Source organism: Sciurus carolinensis, chromosome 14, assembly GCF_902686445.1.
Source record: "Sciurus carolinensis chromosome 14, mSciCar1.2, whole genome shotgun sequence".
Taxonomy (NCBI): domain Eukaryota; kingdom Metazoa; phylum Chordata; class Mammalia; order Rodentia; family Sciuridae; genus Sciurus; species Sciurus carolinensis.
In genome coordinates this window covers 39,441,792-39,465,100 of record NC_062226.1, presented here as the reverse complement: position 1 = coordinate 39,465,100, position 23,309 = coordinate 39,441,792, and positions in this window count along the sequence as shown.

Here is a 23,309-nt window from a genome sequence, read left to right as displayed (position 1 = left end):
TCTGTTTTTATAAGACCTGGAATATTAACAATGGGAGGGGAAAGCAATACTCTCAGATGAACCAGAAGCTTTGAAAAATAGGTGAGTGAGAGGCTGATACCCTTTGATGGCATTTCTTCTGGAGAAGACTAGCTGATTAAGGGAGTTACTCAGTATTTTTATTTTAAGGAACTATCAAGCAATCTCTTTTCTTTATAAAAATAGAAATATCTTAATTTTTCCTGAAAACACATATCGACAAAATTTAAAGAATACAAAGGAATTAGCTGACCTGTCCCCATTCTTGTTTATAATCCCAAGCCTCCAGAGATAAGCATTGTTAACCTATTTGTTATATGCTGTTAACCTTCAGGTATTTTATGAACACATATATAGTTTAAGCATGTACATCTTATGGTGTGTGTGTACATATTTAATTCTTAAACACAAATGAGGTCTGCATCAGGATTAGATTTGGCTGCAAATATAGAGACTAAAAATATGACCTGAACAAAATTAATGTTTACTTCTCTCTCCCAAATGAAAAATAAGCATTTCTGTCATTGCATCTAGATTTCTAGTAGGCTAAGTTGCTGAGGGACTCCCTAAGTTACTGAGTCTGGCTTTGAACCTGGTATCCTCCTGCCTCAGACTCCTGAGTCACTGGGATTACAGGCATGTGCTACTGCACCCCAGCTAACCCTCTCCTTTTTAAGGTAACTTTTGACTATACCCAATTAGCCAGCATTTACACATTGCTTTCCCCACCAACACAACTCCACTCCACTCCCACTTTCCATGCCCTCTCTGAGCTCCAGGGCCTGAGCTGAACCAAGGGTGTATAGGAGCCCATCACTAAGACACCTGGGCACTTTAACACAGGGGTTTGTTTCATGTGTTCATATTTATTCCATACCGTGCTGTTTTCTTAACATAAGTAATGTTGGGTTTAAAAAATAATAATAAAATTAGAAAAACCAGAAGGAACATTGGACATGAATGCATGGGTTATGTTTGCAACCACTTTATTCGTCATAAGAAAGAAAAAAAAATACAGTATGCCTATTAAAGAGCTACCTCTGAGGGAGTCAGGTTGCCCCAAGATAGCAACGAAGACATTGACAAAAAGACTTCAGAGGTCTTAATTGGAGGATCTCAAACTTCTAGGATGGCAACTGATATAGAAAGGACATCAAATGACCTCACAAAATAAAGTAATGGGAACATTTATTGATTCAAATGCCTTCGTCCAAAAGTTAGTCATGTCCCAAACTTGCCAGTAAAATCTCCACTTCCTACTGGACATCAAGAACCAGGGCAATATGGGAAACCAGAAGTCTTAACTTGATTCCTGGGCATGTCTAAAAGGCACAGAGAATTGGAAATTAAACTTTTAGAAAGTATTCCACTATCATGAGTCCCTAGACAGTCATTTCAGAATGACACCAAAAGACTAGCCACTGTCTTTGTGGTCACCAGACAGTAGAAACTGTACGTGACAGAATGTATGAGCAATACTGCATATTGGAATAACTCAGGAAGAACACAGACAGAACATGTAGCTTGGCAATTCAAAGGTATTTGTTGAAAATTAGAATCTATATAGGTTGGCGACTTAGGGTTCTGTGCCTTTTTAGTCTTTTCTTGAAGAAATATGGTTCCCAGTTTTTCCTGATTTCCTTGTTTCTCAGTCTATTGTGCTTTAACAATCATATTAAAAATTGCTTCTCTTTCCTTATGTCCTTAGGAAACTAAAAATGTGTTAAAACTAAAAGATATACAGATCAGTTTTATAATCATGTGTTTGCAATAGTTAATCATGAGAATGCTCATTAGGCAAAGGAGTTATCCAGTTTTTTGTTGTTTTATGTATGTGAGTATATATATATACCATGCAAGTGGGAATTCATAGAGAACTCTTTCCGAAATAATTCTGTTATTCCAAGTATTTTTATTCCTCACAATTTTTCTTTACTGCAAAATTCTATTTTAAAATGTAAATATTGCCAGCTAGAGGATTATCCATTAATTTATAACTATAATTTATTCTCTAGATCTCTCATGATTTATACATACTCATATGTAGATGAAATGTACATTTATAAGGTATGTTTCTTTTCTATGTATGGAGAATAACTTATTTTTAAAATTATTTTCATTCAATTCAACTCAAAACTACGTGGAAAACCACACTAATATCTTAATGAATTGGAGAATTTTCAGATTATTCAGGGGCTTATCTTCTGGAGCATATATCTGCATTATTGGTGTTAATTTGTATCCCATGAGAAAATATTTTGGAATGGCTAAGTGATGTACGTATAATGCAAGCAATTTCTATTTTAAATTGGCAAGCAAAAACTCAACCTAATTTTATGCTTCACCAGTATCTGTCACTTTGTTCATACACAAGAAGGATTTATTATTAATAACAGCAATCACAATAAGCTAAAAAATGAATGAAATGAGTCATATTGAGATTTAAAACTCAGAAAAAGCTGTCTTGGCTATTGGACGTGGCATAAGCAGAAGATGAAACCCAGGTGTATTACTGAAGAGACATTCTTTAAAAAAAACACAATAAAAATACAATAAAAATTATCAATAGCAACTGACTGCAGGCTGCTAAATAGTTTTTAGAATTAATGCATTTTTCACCATTTAGGAAATAAATTTCTTCTGGAAGTGCAGAACTCTGGGTAGATATGGAACTAATTACTGAATGACAAATAATTGCAAGTATTATTTTAAAAAGAATAAAAAAGACAATAAAAAAGAAACTCAGAGAAAGCCAGAACTCCTAAAATAGTTCAAAAAATCAAACATGAGATACTCAAAAGAAGAAATCTCCAAGTTTGAGGAATGGAGATGGCTCATCCTTGAGGCAGGCAAATCAACTTGTCAGGTAGAGAAAACTTGAGTGGTAGAATTTCTTTTTCACTTAAATAAAATAAAAAGCAACACATCTCCAAATAAAATTTTAATAAATAATTTTTTCAACAATAAGATGCTCACTTCTCTATTTATTTGGTTGCATGCAGTCCATTTCCCTTCTGTATGCTGATGTTTTCAGAGAGCACTGAGATTTCCACAGGATAACATGCAGATATTTATTAATTGATTATTTGAGTGCCTGTGTTCATTTCTGGGTCATATAGAAAGTCTAACTGACTCTGTTATTCCTTTCATTGTTTAAATTTCTGTATAAAATCTTTATTATTCACTAGTTTCAGATCAAGAAATGTAACCAGCACGAATGTCACATTGCTTTATTTTTCAAATCAAGATAAATTGAGCTCAAGAGCCTCATTCTCCACGGCTGGGAGAGGTCATTATTAGTCACTTAGGGATGACAGAAGAGCATCTGGCTTACAAGATCCAATAAAAAGGAGGAGCTCACTGCTCCTCAGTGAGAGAAGGCCAGGGTATTCTCAGTCCCTTCTCCCTGACCACAGAAGGAAATCTGTTATTTAATGAATAATTACCTTGGGTCAGGTTTTTGGGTGTAGTCACCTGAAGATAACTCTTTTTTTTTTTTTTTAAGATAACTCTTGAGTAGCAGCAAATAGCTATCAAAAGATTGAAAATGTGTGGCTTCACTGATTGCATATTCCTGATTTAGAGAGCCTCAGAAAACCCATTTCTCCTCTGACCCCTGCAGCAGACAAAAGTGGCCAGACATACATGAATTCCAGCAATGAACATCACTTAGGTTCAATCTGGACTGTTCCCTCCATTCCCTTCTCTTCCATGGTGCTCTAATCACATCGTAATTAGAGTTGTGATTTATCAGTGCAAAATGGGAAGTCTGGGGGGAGACTTTTATAATGGGGATATATAAATTTTTGTTTTTCATAATGTTGCACTGTCTACTATTTTTTCAAGTGAAAAATTAAAAGGTATCAAATACAAAACATTGTCCTAAATAATTTAAATTCACCCGTTGGCATCAATAAAAATAAAATGATTCAGTCGTCCATGTTCAAGTCTCCAAGCATTATTAGATTCTTTATTTGTGTTTATTCCCACCAATAACTTGTAATACCAGGCAATATCCAAAACTAAGCAAACCAATAAAACCCAAATCAACAAAACTTAAGAAGAAAGCACAGAAAGAATGAGGTCAGGAGGAGGGGAAAGAAGGGAAAAGGGAGGAAAGAAACAAGATATTGTTATTAGGTAATAATACACTAGCAGAAAAAACTTAGTTTAACTGTATGTGTTTAACATCTTGAATACAATTATTGTTTAATGAAAACTTGAAGTAGCAAAAAACTAAGACAAACAGTAGACTCTTTCCTATGAAGGAGAAAGCAAATATGGGAACACTGTTCCCTTTGGGCAAAACAGACATTCAACCAGTAGTCACATTGAGGAGAAAAGGGACAGGACAGGTGACTTGGAATCCACACATACCTGAAACCCTTTGAATTCTTATACATTGGTCTACACTACACTATTCGTGAATCAAATCCTCTAAGTACTCTGGGACAGAAAAGACAGTTGTCATTCAGTTTCCCAGAAGATTCACACATAATTATTTCTATTTTCTTATTAGAAAAAAAGGAAAAGATAAAATAAATTCATGAGGAAGCAAAGAATATGAAGACCAGAATATATCTTTGAAAATTTAACAATTAAATTTTGTTTCAGATATACATTCCCATGACCTAAACAATCTGGAAAAGAATCTAGGAAATAGAGGCATTTAAGAAATATTTGTTGCATACATAAGTGAATAAAAATATAGCTGATATTCTTAAATCAAAGACTTCAAGGTCATTATTTCTCTTCCAGGGATCTCAGCATGACTCCTGCTGCATTTTTTGTTTGCCTTCCATATACTCCTGCTCCACACACAGGAACTAAATCTAACATCTTAAAAAGAAACCAAATTGGTACCCAAAGCAAATGGGTATCGGGTACTTACACTATATAAAACTCTGTGCTTGCAAATGATGGGTCACCACCAGAAGCACAAGACAAGGTGCTGCTCTCCAATTACAAATCTATATTCCTCCCTCCTGCTCTGGGTAAAATAAAACACTGGGAAAATCAGTGAGGCAGCTGAGCTTCACAGCAAAGGCTGCTCTGTGTCTTGGCTATCTGTCTGTGTCACAGGGAACCTGACTGAAACCACAGGGAACAGCAGAAATGACTGAAAGAGCACCAAGTCAGATGAGGAACCAAGTGAGCCAAGTGCATGGGAGAAAAGTGAAGTGACAGGGCTGCCTGCCCTGCTCTCCATGGCAAGTGTTCTGTCAGCAATTCCCAGAGCCAGCCAAAATGTCAGAGCAGTTCTGAAAGGGTCAATGTGAACTCTTCAGTGATTCTTCTAAGCAAATATCACTGAGTGCATTCCATTGTGTGTTTATAAGTTTATTTATCCGTTTACCAATTGAAAAACATTTCCTGCTTTTTTGCTAGTGGGAATAAAACTATATATACATTTGTGGACAAGTATTTGTGTCATTTCTGCTGTGGTTTGGATGTGTTTGTTCCCCTAGGGTTCATGTGTTGCAAGTGTGGTCCTCAGGGCGATGATGTTGAGAGATGGTGAGACCTTTAAAAGGTGGGTCCTAGCGAAGGGTGCTGAAGTCATCATAGACACTGCCCTGTGCCTGTGGAACCTCAGTTTGTTCCTGCAAGAAAGGTTATGATAAAGAGTAACCCTGGCTCCTCTCTGTTTTCTGGTTTCTTGTCTTTGCCATTCAATCTTCCCCTCTTCCATGTGCTCTTAGCGTGATGCCACCCACCATGATGCCATTTGCCATGAGATGACGTAGACAGGGAAGGACTCGCTAGAGTCAGCACCATGCTGTTTAGACTTTCAGCCTCCAAAATGGTGAGCTAAACAAAACTCTTTCTTGACATATTACCCAACCTTGGGTATTTCGTTGTAGCAACAGAAAACACGAATACAATTTCTCTTGGGTAAATATCTAGAAGAGGGATTTCTGGTCAATGATAAACATATGTTTAACTTTTTAGAAACTTTTTAATAACCGGTTTCTAAAGTGGCTAAAGTGGCTGTATCATTTTGCATTCCCACCAGCAACACAGCTGAGATGAAGAAGGATCAAATACTGGTATCATTTTTGACTATCGCCTCAAGTGTTTGAGTGTTGCAAATTTATTCAACCAACCAAACAAAATCAAAATCAAAATGGCAAGGCAGATATTGTACATAGGTCAAAACAACAGCATGTGTAACAGAAAGACAGAGCAGTGGCACATTCAAGCAAAGTTAGCTGTGGCTTTAATTGACATATCACTGGTGACATTGAGCATCTCCTCATATATTTATTTGTCAATTGTAACTCACCTTTACTGAAGAGCCTGTTCAGATTTTTTTCCCCATTTTCTGACTTGGCTGTTTGTTTTCTTGAGTTATGAGAATGCTTACAGAATTTTGTGTTTTGGAAGTATTTTCTACCAGTCTATGAATTTCTTTTCCAATTTCCTTTTTTTTTTTAAATTGGTATTCTTTTTTTAAAATTTATTTTTATTGTAAACAAATGGGATACATGTTGTTTCTGATTGTACATGGAGTAACAGCATACCATTTGCATAATCATACATTTACATAGGGTAATGATGTTTGATTCATTCTGTTATTTTTTCCTCCCCCCCACCCCTCCCATCCCTCTTTTCCCTCTATACAGTCCTTCCTTCCTCCATTCTTGCCCCCCTCCCACCCCCCATTATATGTCCTCATCTGCTTATCAGCGAGATCATTCGTCCTTTAGTTTTTTGAGATTGGCTTATCTCATTTAGCATGATATTCTCCAATTTCATCCATTTGCCTGCAAATGCCATGATTTTATCATTATTCATGGTGGAGTAATATTCCATTGTATATATATGCCACAGTTTCTTTATCCATTCATCAATTGAAGGACATCTAGGTTGGTTCCACAATCTGGCTATGGTGAATTGAGCAGCTATGAACATTGATGTGGCTATATCTCTGTAGTATGCTGATTTTAAGTCCTTTGGGTATAGGCCAAGGAGTGGGATAACTGGGTCAAATGGTGGTTCCATTCCAAGTTTTCTAAGGAGTCTCCACACTGCTTTCCAGAGTGGCTGCACTAATTTGCAGCCCCACCAGCAATGTATGAGTGTACCTTTTTCCCAACATTCTCGCCAACACCTATTGTTGCTTGTATTCTTGATAATCGCCATTCTAATTGGGGTGAGATGGAATCTTAGGGTAGTTTTGATTTGCATTTCTCTTATTACTAAAGATGGTGAACATTTTTTTCATGTTTGTTGATTGCTTGTAGATCTTCTTCTGTGAAGCATCTGTTCATATCCTTAGCCTATTTGTTGATTGGGCTATTTGTATTCTTGTGTAGAGTTTTTTGAGTTCAGTGGTTCCATAGGATCCTCAAATTTAACATTTTGACAGCTAAACATTTGCTCTTGACCACCCCCATTGCATGTATTCTTTCAGGGATCCTAATTTCAGAAAAGTGTAGAAAATATCTGCCTATATGCTCATGTTAGAAACACAGTAAATGTCCTTAACCCCTCATGCCTAGATTCACTTTTCCTACAGCCACTGCCTCAAAACTGAATGTTGGATCCACTAAATCTCTCCCTGTCCACACCACATTACTTCTTGCTTAGCCTTCTAGTGGTCTCCTCTTTACTGTAGCTGCCTGCTTCTAATCTAACCCCAACCAAGAAGTCACAGTCATTTTTTAAAATGTAACTTTGATAATCACTCGTTTATTTTAAACATTACAATGCTTCCCATCACACTTGAGATAAAGTTCATATTCTCAGGCATTTGACAAGGACTGACCATAATTGGGATCCTTCCCATCTCTCCAGCCTCTTCTCACATGACCCAGCTCAAACACTGTCGTGCCTCGGGGCCTTGGCACATGCTCCTTAGAATACCTATTTCCCACCCTTCACATGGCCAACCCCTATTTATTTCTCAGGTTTCAGCTTAAATGTAATTTGCTTAAGCAGACTTTTCTTGTCCCCATCAATCTAAAGTATTGCCATTAATCTAAGTGTATTATTATAATGAATATGTATGTGTTTATGTGTGTGTGTGTGTGTGTGTGTGTGTGAGTGTATATTCTGTTTAGTTGTTTAATATCCATATTCCCCATAAAACTGAAACTTCTTTAAATGTAGGGATTGTATCTGTCTTATTTTCCTGCCTCTAATGCCTAGTTTTATGTCTGGCAAATAGTTACATGAGTGAATTAGTTTTCTATTACTGCTGTACAACATTAATGTAAACTTAGGGCCTTAAAACAACACAGACTTATTCACTTTCAGCTCTGGATGTCATAAGTTCTAAATAAGTTATACAGGGCAAAAATCAGCATTATAAGAATTGATAACTTCTGGCATTTCCAGGAGAAAATCCATTCCTTGCTTCTCGAGCTGACAGACCTGCATCATGTATTCTTGGGCAATGGCCTCTTCCTCCGTCTTCAAAGCCAGCACTAGAACATCTTCAAGTCTCTCTCTACTTCTGTCTCTACATCACCTTCTCTCTTACTCTGTCTCTTCCTCCTCACTAAGATCCTTAACTAAGTCACTTTTTTTTTTAATTTGGAGCCTTTTTTTTTTTTTGTCCATATGAGAGAATTAATTCACAATTTTTGGATATAAGAGACTTTGGGGGACCATTTTTCAGTCTTACCACAGTAACTGTTGAGCAAATTAATGAGTGAGGGGAGAGGACCAGGGATGTTTCAGAGAGGAAGAAATGTTTAAGATGAGTTTTGACAGATTAATAGATGATTGTCACACAGACGAATGGGGGATGTGTGTTCCAGGAATTGGGAAGTACATGCATAAAGGTCTAGAAGTCAGAGAACTTGTTTGGAGAAGGAAGTAATGGTATCTTCTTGTAAAAGTTGAAGAGGTTTGAAATGAGCAAGTGACTCCAGACTGGATTTTACATAGCTGGAGGGTGTTATGTAACATGCCAAAGACTGGGCGTTAGTCACCCACATACCTATTCCAATTCATGCATTAAAGATTTAACAAGCAATCATTGAGCAGGGGTTTTCTGTGTGTGTGGGGGGGTGGGTGGTGTGTGTGTATGCACATGTGCCAAGAGATATCTAGGTACCAATTAAAACAGACAACACTAAACCTAAACAGACCAGTAATAATAAAATATCACTGACTGTTAGTACTACAGTTTAGGGGTATCTTACAAAATACCAAAGGTAACATGTGAAAAGACATTTTGGAAGTTCTAGGTCTTTATAGCATTTTTCTATGTTTTTTAAAATGAAGTAATAAAAACTAGAAAATAAAAGCATACAAAACAAAGAAAATAAAAACTATCCTCCATACAGAGAATATAAATATTGCCACCATCCAGAGATAAATACAATGAATAGTTTGGTATATATGCTTCTAGAGTTATTTAATATTATATATCATGAAATTCATTGGAAATACTTTATTATGAAATATTAAGGCATGCCAAAAGATATAGAGAAAAAGAAAATGAACATTCAGCTTAAGAGTTAAAACATTACTCCTTAGCACCACAAATAAAGAAGAATTAAAACATTACCAAACCAGTTAAATCTCCCTATTCACCAGTCTCTGAATCTGATATATCATTCCCATGATCTCTTTATACATGTAACTATACATGTATGCATACATGTATACATGTATGAAAATCATGTTGTTTTTCTTGGGTGAATAACATGTTTGTAATATTCAGCCATGTTGACCCACTCAACTCTAATTCATTCATCTTTTAATGGCTCTACAATGTTCTACAGTATTTTTTTTCATAATTTATCTATTTTCCTATCCATGTTCATTTAAATTGTTTCAAATTTTTTCCTACTATATGGAAATGATTCCATTACTTCATGTGCATACATAGGACACCTTCTCTAGGATATGCACTTAGAAATGTAATTACTAAAATTTACAATATTTTTTTTTCAACCACGAGCTGCGCTCACTGTTGTAAAGTTGCTCCCCAAAGCAGTTTACATGCCCAACAGCAGGGAGAAATAGTTCACATTCCTATGAACCCCTTCTAACACCTGGCATTATTAGATGTCTTAATTTTTCCTAATCTAATGAATGTATAATGATAATGTGATTTTAATTTGTATTTATCTGGTTCCTAGTGAGGGGTAGCTTTGATATTTATTGGTTACTTGTTCTTCTTTTTCTGACAATTGCCTTTTTGTATGTTGCATCTAAAATTTTTACAGTATTATTTGGGATATTGTTTTCGTGATGTGTAGCAGTTCTTCATATATTATGGATTCTCTTGCAAATAATTTTCCCAATCTGTGTCATGTCTTTCCACTGATTTTAATGGTGTCTTTGATTAATATAAAATTTAAAATTCAGTCTGATCAAATTTATCAAATTTTTCCTTTATTTTTTTCTCAATCTAAGAAGTTTTTTCTACTAAAATTCACAAAGATATTACTTTACAGTCTTCCTAAAAGTTTTAAAGTTTTGCTTCTTATATAGCTTTTAAATCCATATATAATAGATTGTTTTTGATGTAAATTTTAAATCCAGTCTCCATCTCTCTCTTCCTCTCGTAATCAATTGTTCAGACACCATAGATGACTCTTTTCATCAGACAGATTACAATGTAAGAATGGATCCTGTTGAATTTCTGTTCTGTTTCACTAGTCTATTTGTATTCTGGTGACTCACTGCACTTAATTCCTACATTTATAATACACCTGGACATCTGATAGACATAGGTCCCATCCCAAACCTTGATTTTTTTACAACTATCCTGGATAGTTTTGGTACCTTTGCTTTTCCATATATTTCAGAATTAACTTGTTAATTTCCACTTTTTAAAAATCCTTGGGTTTATATATTAGAATTGAATTACATTTGTAGATGAGTTTGGAGAGACCTGAATTTCTGTAACATGAGTCTTCCTAGTCACAAACATGATGACTATGGTATCCCTCTCCATTTAAGCTTCCTTTAATATTAGTCAATGAAATTTAATTCTTTTCCCATAAATACCTTGTATATCTTTTGTTGATTTATTCCTTTGTATTTCTGGGGATGTTGTAAATATTATTTTAATGGGTGTGTGTGTGTGTGTGTGTATAAATATATATAATACATATATGTATAACTTCATGTTAATGTAGGAATTCATTATTTTTTGTTATATTTATCTTACATTCATTAACCCTTGTTGAACTACTCAATGATTTTAATAATTTGCAGATTATCTTTGGTTGTTGTTTATGTCAACCCCCACCCCTAAGTAATCACTTTGAAAATTTTGTGAACTTTTGGTCAGTGCCTCTTTGGGATAAATTTCTACAAGAGAAATTACTAGATCAAAGAGTAATGTAGATAGAATCTTACCAGTTTTTGCCAAATCTTGTACAATTTTGCATTTCTAACAGCAGTATATGAAAAGGACTGTTTCTCCAAAATCTCACCAATACAGTGTTTTGTCATATTTTTGAATATTTTGCCAGTCTCATAGGTATGAAATAGTCCTTCACTATAGACTTAGTTTGTCTTTATTTTATCATGGATGAGATGGAGTATCTTTTCAATCAACAATCTTTTGCGTTTATTTTTCCTTCGAACTTTTTATATTTATTGTTCATTTTCTAAGACTGTTAACCTTTATTTCCTCTATTTTTAAAAACTTTAATATATTAAGGTATTTATATTTTGCTGTAATATAAATTGGAAATATTTTGCCAGTTTGTCACTATATTTTTATATTGTTTGTACATTTCATCTTTATTATTTAAAGTTGTTATCTGGGTAAAGAACTGCGAGTTGGCAGTTTTCAGGACCTGGAAGATATCTTTCTACTGACTGTGGGTTTCCATTTTGGTTGTTGAGATGGCAGCTATTGGTCAAGTTGTTCCTACTTTGTTGACATTGGTTCTCTTCCTCTGCCTGTGTTTAAGGTTTTCTCTTTGGATTTGATGTTTTGCAGTTTGACTATGATTTACCTGAGTTTTAATCCAATTTATCTCCCTTTGACCTCTTTGGTGTTACTGAATAACACATCGATGTCTTTTCATTAGTTTTCTGAAATTCCTTGAAATTATCTTTTCAAATATTATCTTCACTCCTTTTTCTCTCTCTTACCCTTTGTAAACTTCAGTTAGGTGAATGTCAGACCTTCTTCACTTTTATCCTCTATATTTCTTACTGTATTTTCCTCTTTTAAAAAAAATATCTTTAGTCTTCATTCTATATATTTTCCTCTGTCACAGGTTCTGGTTTATAAATTCTCTCTTCAGTCATGTGTTTTTGCTGTTAAACCCATCCAAATAGTTTTTAAATTTACTTAACTACATTTTCAATTCTATAATTTCTGGTTGGCTCTTGTCCTGTTTTACAATGTCACCTCTTATGGATTAAGCAAAGCATTTAACATGATCAGATTAGCACTGGTATTTTACAACATCTGCCTGATAATTCTAATATCTGTATTCCTGTTTTTGTTGCCCACATTTTTTTTTTTTTTTTTTGGTCCTGGCTTGAAATGTTCATTTGCTTTTAATCTTTCATAGTTTGTTGAACAAGTTGAAATTATGTTTGGTACTCATTTGAGCTCCAGGATGATGTCATTCTCCTCCAGAAGGTCTTCTCCTTTTTGCCCTGTGTACACCTGAATACGTTCTCAGTGTGGGACCACAATTCGAGGATATTGCAGGCTGGAATAAAATCCATATCCCATGATTCCAAGCCAGAGGAAAAGATATTGTATTAGGGCATCTCTGTCTTTGAGGGGAATGAATGCCAGTTCCCAAACCTTCATGCAGCTGAGTCCTCAAAGCTTAGCTCTGTGTCTGAGCTGCATAAAGCAAGTTGCCAAAGAGCTGCAGAATCATGTGGTTCCAGGACATAGAGTGCTGCTTTCCAAAGGTCTCAGTGAAGCCCTGCTTCTCAGCTTCCTTTTACCAGTTAGCATATCTTCCTTTCCAAAAAGGCTCTGCTTTATGTCTCTGGTCTCTAATGATTCCCTTCTTCCAATTCCTTCCTATATTGTTAGACCTCTGATAACTTGTCTCCCCCACATCCCCTCCCTCTGTGTTTTAGTTTTTTAAATTGTCTTCAAGTGGGAGATTTCATTGAAATTATCTAGTCTTCCCATCTTGGAACTTAAAATATGGACTAATATTTTAATAGGGAAGATAAAAAATAAATAAATAAGTATATAAGTATATATTGTATCAGCTGCTGTGTTTTGAAAAAATAAGGCAATATAAGGGAGATAAGAATACCAGGGATGGTGGAAAGAGTTGCCAGGGAAGAACTTTTCAAAATAATGACACTTGAGTAAATAACCATAAAAAGTGAAATAGGTAATTGTTCTAAGTATGGAGTGTGTCCAAGAGGGGCAAGTAGCAAGGGATAAAACGGTGAGGCAAGAGGTAGCTAAGGGAAAAACCATGTAGGTAGGGCCTTGCAGGCCATTATATTGTCTTCAGATATCAGTCTGAATGAGGTGAGGAACCACTGAAAATTTTGTGCGCAAAAGAGTGAATTCATCTTACCTGAATTTTAAATAAGTTACTCTGGCTCTACGACAAGAACCTACTATAGTAAAGGAAGAAGAGAGTCCAGCTGAGAAGTTACTGAAATAATTCAGATAAGAGGTGGAGATATGATGAAAGCTTGGACCAGAACAATAGCAGTGGAGGTGTCCAAAGTGGACATTTAGTATTTTGGCGGTAAAGTCAACAGGATTTACTGATGAATTGGATGTGAAGCAGGGTAGTGTCACAGAAAACTGAGGAAAGATTTTTGCCTGGGCAACCAGACAGAGAACAAAAACATTTACTGAGATATAGAAGACTGTATGTGGAGATTGAATCAGGAGTTTGATTTGGGGTTGGTTAAGTCTGAGAGTCCAATCAGTTATTCAGTGAGGTTCCAAATAGAATAGAAATAGAATAGAAAGTTAGAAAAGAAGTCAGGGCTAGAAGTATAAATCTGAAAGTTATTAGGGTATGGATGCTTTCAAAGCTAAGGGGCTGGAAAAGGTATTACCTAGAAAATAGGTAAAGACAAAGAAATAAAAAGGGTTTAGAGGTAACCCCTGGAGTGTTCCAATGGTTAGCAATTAGAGGAGGACCTGACCAACCAGTGGAATAAGCCAAAAGAAAGTGTTTCAAGAGAGAAGTATGATCGACAGGTGTTCACAGGCTGGTTGTGGTGGCACATGCCTGTATTCCCAGTAACTCAGAAGGTTGAGGCAGGAGGATTGCAAGTTTGAAGCCAGTCTCAGAAACTTAGTAAGGCCCTAAGCAACTTAATGAGACCCAGTCTCAAAATAAATAAAAATAAAAAGGGCTGGGGATGTGACTCGGTGTTTAAGGTCACTAGGTTCAATCTTCAGTACAAAAAAGCAAGCAAGGGATCCAAGATGGCGGACTAGAGGAAGGCTGCGTTCCTTGTCGCTCTGTAAGCTCCGTAACTCTGGTTTTGAGCAGAGGATTTCTGTATCTTTTCTTTTTTTTTTTTTTTAGGATTGTTTTTATAGTTTATTCAAATCAGGATCTAGAGAAAGTCTATTCATGTTATTTTTTTTAAATATGTACAAATGCTTTTATTGTCATTACTTCCTAAATAATACAGTATAACAACTATTTATATAACATTTATTCTGTTAGGTATTATAAGTAATCTAGAGATGATTTAAAGTTTATGGGAGGATATGTGTGGATTATATGCAAATACTATTTATATATATGTATATATATATATATTTTACAGACTGCATTTTTTTTTTTTTTTTAAAAAAAAGGATGTCTGTTTCTTGGTAAGGCAGTTTTTGCTGCTTATCGATCCCCTGCTGTTTACCCCATTTGTCTACTGTGACCACCTGCAGTCTGCCAGCATATGACGCCTTTTTGAATGCAGATTACTCACTGTCAGGCGCCTATCATTCGCCATTTGCCTGCCTCTTCCCTATCCATTGCCTGCCTTACACCTATCCATCAGCCACTGCCCGAGGTTCACCTCCCGAATTGTTGGACAACAGTCAGCAAACTGATCTTCGACCACCAGTGGAGCATCAGTCGCCTGCTATTGCCTGGAAGTTCACTGTTACAGTACCTGCAGGTTTGATTACACGTGGCTGCCGCCATTTTGAGACAACAGCCAGGCCCTGTAGGACCCCTGGCCGGACTGACTGAGCCCCACCTCCAGGATCCCTCAGCCCGACCCATCACTCCCGCCTCCGGGGCCTGCACATCGACTGACTGCTCCCTGCCGCCAGGACCCTCAGACCAACTGACTGCGCCCTATCACCGGGACCCCAGACTGACTGATTGCACCCGACCTCCAGGACCCCTGCCTAACCAACCGCACCCCGCCTCCAGGACCTCCAGCTGACCACATCCACACCCTGAGCAGCAGCTCCCCATTTGCCAACACATTTGGAAGCCAGAGTGGCCATCTTGGATAATCCTGGAAGCTGTACCTCACATCTTTAGTGGGGCAAATCCCATCCTGAGACGCCTGCTGGAGGCTTGAAGCTCATTGTCAGGTACCTCTCATACATCAGGCTACTAAAGACTGGGAGGTTTGAAGACTATATGACTGTTATAGTGTAGATTTTCCTTTTTCTCTGTATTGAACAATTTTAAGTTTTTATTTCTTTACTTTTCTTGCTCTCTTTTCCTTTTGTTTACCTGTTCCCTCAGAGTCTCTTTCTCCCTTTTTGCATGCTAACAACCAATTTCTTTTGATTATACTCTCACCCTTTCTATTATCTAGAACTTCTGTATATTCTTTTCTTATCCCATTAACACCTACATCCTACATCCCTCTGCATCCTCTTTGTCCTCCATTAGAAACTGCAGACCTTATTGCAAATCTGTTTGTTATACTGAAGATAATAATTGAACTCATTCTGTTTATTATGACAATATTGTTAATGTCCTCATAGGAGCTATGTGGTCTAGGATTGCATACTGTCTGAATTGGGCACTGCTAATATTGATCTCCCCCTTAGAGAAAAGGTTTAGGAAAGCGATAGGGTCACTATAAGCCTATAGGGGGGAATCTTCAATACCCCAGATCTGCACTGCTAGAGGGGAAGATACATGAACAGCATGAAAAAACAAGGGAAGAAAATGATCCAAACAAATATAGATTCTATATTAATAGAATCCGATGACAGTATGTTAGAAGAAATGTCAGAAAAAGACTTCAGATTATACATGATTAAGATGATTCGCGAAGCAAAGGATGAGACAAGAGAGCAAATGCAAGCAATGAATGATAATACCAATAAGCAGTTGAAAGAGCACAGGCAGGAAGCAAAAGATCATTTCAACAAAGAGATAGAGATTCTCAAAACAACCAAATGGAAATCCTTGAAATGAAGGAAACAATAAACCAAATAAAAAAACTCAATGGAAAGCATCACCAAAAGACTAGACCACTTGGAAGACAGAACCCTAGACAATGAAGACAAAATATTTAATCTTGAAAATAAAGTTGACCAAACAGAGAAGATGGTAAGAAATCATGAATAGACTCTCCAAGAACTATGGGACATCATGAAAAGACCAAATTTAAGGATTATCGGATTGAGGAAGGCACAGAGATACAAACCAAAGGAATGAACAACCTATTCAATGAAATAATATCAGAAAATTTCCCAAGCCTGAAGAATGAAATGGAAAATCAATTACAAGAGGCTTACAGAACACCAAATGCACAAATCACAACAGATCCACACCAAGGCACATTATAATGAAAATACCTAACATTCAAAATAAAGATAGGATTTTGAAGGCTGTGAGAGAAAAGCATCAGATTACATATAGGAGGAAACCAATATGGATAGCAGCAGACTTCTCAACCCAGACTCTAAAAGCTAGAAGGGCCTGGAACAACATATTTCAAGCTCTGAAAGAACATGGTTACCAACCAAGAATCTTATAACCAGCAAAACTAACCTTCAGATTTGAAGATGAAATAAAATCCTTTCATGATAAACAAAAGTTAAAAGAATTTACAAATAGAAAGCCTGCACTACAGAATGTTCTCAACAAAATATTCCATGAGGAAGAAATGAAAAACAACAATGGAGGTCATCAAAGGGAGGAACTACCTTAGAGAAAAACCACTCAAAGGAGAAACCAAGTCAAGTTAAAAACCAAAAATAAGCCCAAATGACTGGGAATACAAATCATATCTCAATAATAACCCTGAACGTTAATGGTCTAAACTCAGCAATCAAAAGACATAGACTGGCAGAATGGATTAAAAAGAAAGACCCAACAATATGCTGCCTGCAAGAGACTCATCTCATAGAAAAAGACATCCACAGACTAAAGATGAAAGGATGGGAAAAAACCTACCATGCACATGGACTCACTAAACAAGCAGGGGTTTCCATCCTTATATCAGATAAAGTGAACTTCAAGCCAAAGTTAGTCAGAAGGGATAAAGAAGGACATTTCATACTGCTTAAGGGAACCATAAATCAGGAAGACATAACAATCATAAATATTTATGCCCCAAACAATGGTGCATCCCTATACATCAAACAAATCCTTCTCAATTTCAGGAATCAAATAGACCACAACACAATAATTCTGGGTGACTTTAACACAACGCTGTCACCACTAGATAGATCTTCAAAACAAAAACCAAACAAAGAAATCATAGAACTCAATAACACAATTGATAAACTAGACTTAATAGACATGTATGGAATATTCCATCCATCAACAAGTGAATTCACTTTCTTCTCAGCAGCACATGGAACCTTCTTGAAAACAGACCATATGTTATGCCACAAAGCAGCCCTCAGGAAATGCAAAAAAATAGAGATACTGCCTTGTGTTCTATCAGATCATAATGAACTGAGAGTAGAAATCAATGACAAAATAAAAAACAGAAATTACTCCAACACCTGGAGACTAAATAATATGCTATTGAATGAAACATGGATAACAGAAAACATCAGGGAGAAGATAAAAAAATTCTTAGAGGTCAATGAGAACAATGATGCAACATATCAAAATCTCTGGGACATATGAAAGTGGTATTAAGAGGAAAATTCATTGCATGGAGCACATTCAAGAAGAGAATGAAAAGTCAACAACTAAATGACCTAACATTACAGCTCAAAGCCCTTAGAAAAAGAAGAACAGAATAACAGCAAAAGTAGTAGAAGACAGGAAATCATTAAAATCAGAGCTGAAATCAATGAAATTGAAACAAAAGAAACAATTCAAAAATTGACAAAACAAAAAGTTGGTTCTTTGAAAAAGTAACCAAAACAGACAAACCTTTAGCCACACTAACAAAGAGGAGAGAGAAAACTCAAATTACTAAAATTTGTGAGAAAAAGGAAATATCACGACAGACACCACTGAGATACATAACGTAATGAGAAACTACTTTGAAAATCAGTATTCCAACAAAATAGAAACTACCAAAGACATTGACAAATTTCTAGAGACATATGTTCCTCCCAAACTGAACCAGGAGGACATACACAATTATACAGATCAATATCAAGCAATGAAATAGAAGAAGCCATTAAAAACCTACCATCCAAGAAAAGCCCAGGACCAGATGGATTCTCAGCCAAGTTCTACAAGACCTTCAAAGAAGATCTCATTCCAATACTACTCAAAGTATTCCAGGAAATAGAAAAGGAGAGTACCCTACCAAACTCATTCTATGAAGCTAATATCACCCTCATACCCAAACCAGGCAAAGACACATCAAGGAAAGAAAATTTTAGACCAATATCCTTGATGAATATAGATGCAAAGATCCTTAACAAAATATTGGCAAACTGTATCCAAAAACATATTAAGAAAATTGTGCACCATGATCAAGTGGGGTTCATCCCTGGAATGCAAGGATGGTTTAACATCCGTAAATCAACAAATGTAATCCATCATGTCAATAGACTTAAGGATAAGAATCATATGGTTATTTCAATTGATGCAGAAAAAGCATTCGACAAAATACAACACCCCTTCATGCTCAGAACACTAGAAAAAATAGGGATAGTAGGAACATACCTGAACATTGTAAAGGCTATTTATGCTAAGCCCATAGCCAACATCATTCTCAATGGAGAAAAACTGAAACCATTCCCTTTAAACGGGAACAAGATAGGGATGTCCTCTTTCACCACTTCTATTCAACATTGTCCTCGAAACTCTAGCCAGAGCAATTAGGCAGACCAAAGAAATTAAAGGGACTTAAGCTGTCACTACTTGCTGATGACATGATTCTATATATAAGATCCAAAAACTTTTCCAGAAAACTTCTAGACCTCATTAATGAATTCAGCAAAATAGCAGGCTACAAAATCAACACACATAAATCTAAAACATTTTTTATACGCAAGCGACGAAACAGCTGAAAGGGAAATGAGGAAAACAACTCCATTTGCAATAGCCTCAAAAAAATAAAATACTTGGGAAGCAATCTAACCAAAGAGGTAAAAGATCTCTACAATGAAAACTACAAAACATTGAAGAAAGAAATTGAGGAAGACCTTAGAAGACGGAAAGATCTCCCATGTTCTTGGATAGACAGAATTAATATTGTCAAAATGGCCATACTACCAAAAGTGCTATACAGATTCAATGCAATTCCAATTAAAATCCCAATGATGTACCTTACAGAAATAGAGCAAGCAATCATGAAATTAATTCATCTGGAAGAATAAGAAATCCAGAATAGCTAAAGCAATCCTTAGCAGGAAGAGCAAAGCAGGGGGTATCGCAATACTAGAACTTCAACTATACTACAAAGCAATAGTAACAAAAACAGCATGGTACTGGTACCAAAATATACAGGTAGATCAATGGTACAGTATAGAGGACACGGACACAAACCCAAAGAAATACAATTTTCTCATACTAGACAAAGGGGTCAAAAATATGCAACGGAGAAAAGATAGCCTCTTCAACAAAGAGTGCTGGGAAAACTGGAAATCCATATGCAGCAGAATGAAACTAAACCCTATCTCTCACCCTGCACAAAACTCACCTCAAAATGGATCAAGTACCTTGGAATCAGACCACAGAGCCTTCATCTTATAGAAGAAAAAGTAGGTCCAAATCTTCAACACGTTGGCTTAGGATCAGACTTCCTTAACAGGACTCCCATAGAACAAGAAATAAAAGCAAGAATTAATAACTGGGATAGATTCAAACTATTTAGCTTTCTCTCAGCAAAGGAAACTATCAGCAATGTGAAGAGAGAACCTACAGAGTGGGAGAAAGTCTTTGCCACTCATACTTCAGATAGAGCACTAATTTCCGGAATATATAAAGAACTCAAAAAACTCTACACCAAGAATACAAATAACCCAATCAACAAATGGGCTAAGGAAATGAACAGACACTTCACAGAAGAAGAAGTAAGTACAAGCAATCAACAGATAAATGAAAAAATGTTCAACATCTCTAGTAATAATAGAAATGCAAATCAAAACTACACTAAGATTCCATCTCACCCCAATTAGAATGGTGATTATTAAGAATACAAGCAACAATAGGTGTTGGTGAGGATGTGGAGAAAAAGGTACTCATACATTGCTGGTGAGGTTGCAAATTAGTGCAGTCACTCTGGAAAACAGTGTGGAAATTCCTCAGAAAGCTTGGAATGGAACCACCATTTGACCCAGCTATCCCACTCCTTGGCCTATCAAAGGACTTAAAATCAGTATATTCCAGAGATGCAGCCACATCAATGTTCATAGCTGCTCAATTCATAATAGCCAGATTGTGGAACCAACCTAGATGTCCTTCAATTGATGAATGGATAAAGAAACTGTGGCATATATATACAATGGAATATTACTCAGCCATAAAGAATAATAAAATTATGGCATTTGCAGGCAAATGGATGAAATTGGAGAATATCATGCTAAGTGAGATAATCCAATCTCAAAAAAACAAAGGAGTAATGATCTCGCTGATAGGAGGATGATGACACACAGTGGGGGGTGGGAAGGAGGTAAGAATGGAGGAAAGAGGGATTATATAGAAGAAAAAGAGGAGTGGGAGGGGTGGGGGGGAAGGAAAAAATAATGGAATGAATCAAGCACTATTATTCTACGTAAATGTATGACTACACAAATGGTATGCCTCTACTTCATGTACAAACAGAGAAACAGTATGTATCCCATTTGTTTACAATAAAAATAAATTAAAAAAAAATATTGACCCCTTATAGTTCAAGTCATCTTATCCAACAGAAGGAAATAAAGTAAACACTAAATGTTCACCTAGAAGGAGTAAAAAACCAAAATAAATTCCTTTATGTAAAAAATAAAAGTAAGGAAGCAAACAAGAGAAAGAAAGAATAACAGAATGAATCAAACATCATCACCCTATGTACATGTATAATTACACAAATGGTGAGACTCTACTTCATGTACAACGAGAGAAACAAGTTGTACACCATTTGTTTACAATTAAAAAAAAGAAAGAAAGAAAGAAAACAGTTGCTGACTGGTACAGTAAAACCATGGATTGAGAAATATCAGGGGCAAATTTTAGAAAAGTAAATCCAAGGAACAAACAACTGTTTATAATATTGGAATTAGGGTGACTTTTGTTCTTTTGAGTAAAGCAAAGAAAAAGAATTCTAATGGGACCCTATTGACTCAATTGATAGAAGTACCTCTCCACCCTTCCCATTAAAAATGCTCAAAGACTTGTCCCTTTATTTGTAGCATTATTTCTTTAATCTGGGAAATCACTTTGCATAATTTCTCGGTTATTTTTTATTTTTCGTATTCTCAAATTTTATTAGTCTCATACTTTGTGATATGGGAGCAAGGTGACTATTACATAACTTTGAGCTCTTATACAAACCAAAAGTAACATTCAAAATCTTAAAAGAATACAAACAAGTTTGCATGTCTTAAACATTTTCAAAAGTAATAAACCACTCATAATAAAACCTTGAATAATATAATTATTTCTAAATTAAACACATAAACCTGCAATTAATTCTTTCAGTCTTTGGTTTAGTATAATTTATTTTCTTTTCTCCACAGATTGCACTTATTCTCTAATTTCCACAAAGAATAAGAAATTCAGTTTTCTCTCAAAATGACTTCCCAATTATCTTTCAATAACAATTTTTGCTTAAATGGGATGTTAAATACAACTAAGCTTTTAAAATCAAGATATGTAAAATTGGGAATGGTTCCTTTTTAAAGCACATTTTGGTATCTTTTATGGACATGGAGAAATCTTTTGATTTTAGGAAAACTAATAGCATTCATACAATATAACTTAGTGATACAGCGATAATGTTGAAGTTAATCACACCTGGGTTTAAATCCCAGGTCTATTACTATCTGGTTTCATATCCCTAGACAAGGATATGACTAATCTTTCTGAATCTCATGGATATGACAAGGATAGACTTAATCTTTCTGAATCTCATTCCTTATCTGTAAAGTGGAGATAATACTCTGTGCCTCATGGGGTTATCATGATGATTTACAAGGCCAAGCATTGGGTAGGTGCTGAATAAAATAAGTCTTCTCCACCTCCTCTTCCTTCTTCTCCATCATCATCATAATTCAATAATCTTCAAGGGAAATAGCTTTAAAAAATAACACAAGTAAGCACTATCATGCAAGTTGGAATTTGGTGTCACAAGAAAGATGCTTATTAGTTCTTTCACAATAAAGCACACTAAGGGGGAAAAGAAGGAGGATTCATTGCATTCCTTGCACTGGGTGCCAAGTAGTTTTACATAACTTTCAGTTAAGCCTGTTAACTCCAGAAGGGAAGTAGTATACGCACATTTTACAGATGGAAATTGATACTCAGAAGGGCTACCTGATTTGGCCAAGATCACATAGTTGTTAACTTGAAGAATCACCACTTGACCCCTCTTCTTTGGACTCCAAGGCTCATGGTATTTTTTGTTTTCATTTTTTGAGACTTAAACATTTAATAATATTACTTGCTCATTTATTTTGACTTGCAACTTATTTGAATAAATCTGTCCTATTCAATAAGGCAACCACTGGCTACATGATATTTTGAGTCCTTGAAACATGGCTAGTCCCAATGGATAGGTGCTATAAGCATAAATACACAATAGATTTTGAAGATTTAGTACAAAAAGGGAATGTAACATATCTCATTAATAAATTTTTATATTGTTTACACTTGAAATAATATTTTGAGTAGATTAAATTAATGCATATCATTAAATTAATTTTGCCTATTTGTTTTTAAGATCACTATTAGAATCTTTAAAATAACATATGTGGTTCATATTAAATTACAGTTGCTTTGGGGAGTATTCAACCTGGAGTACCCACTCTCATCTAG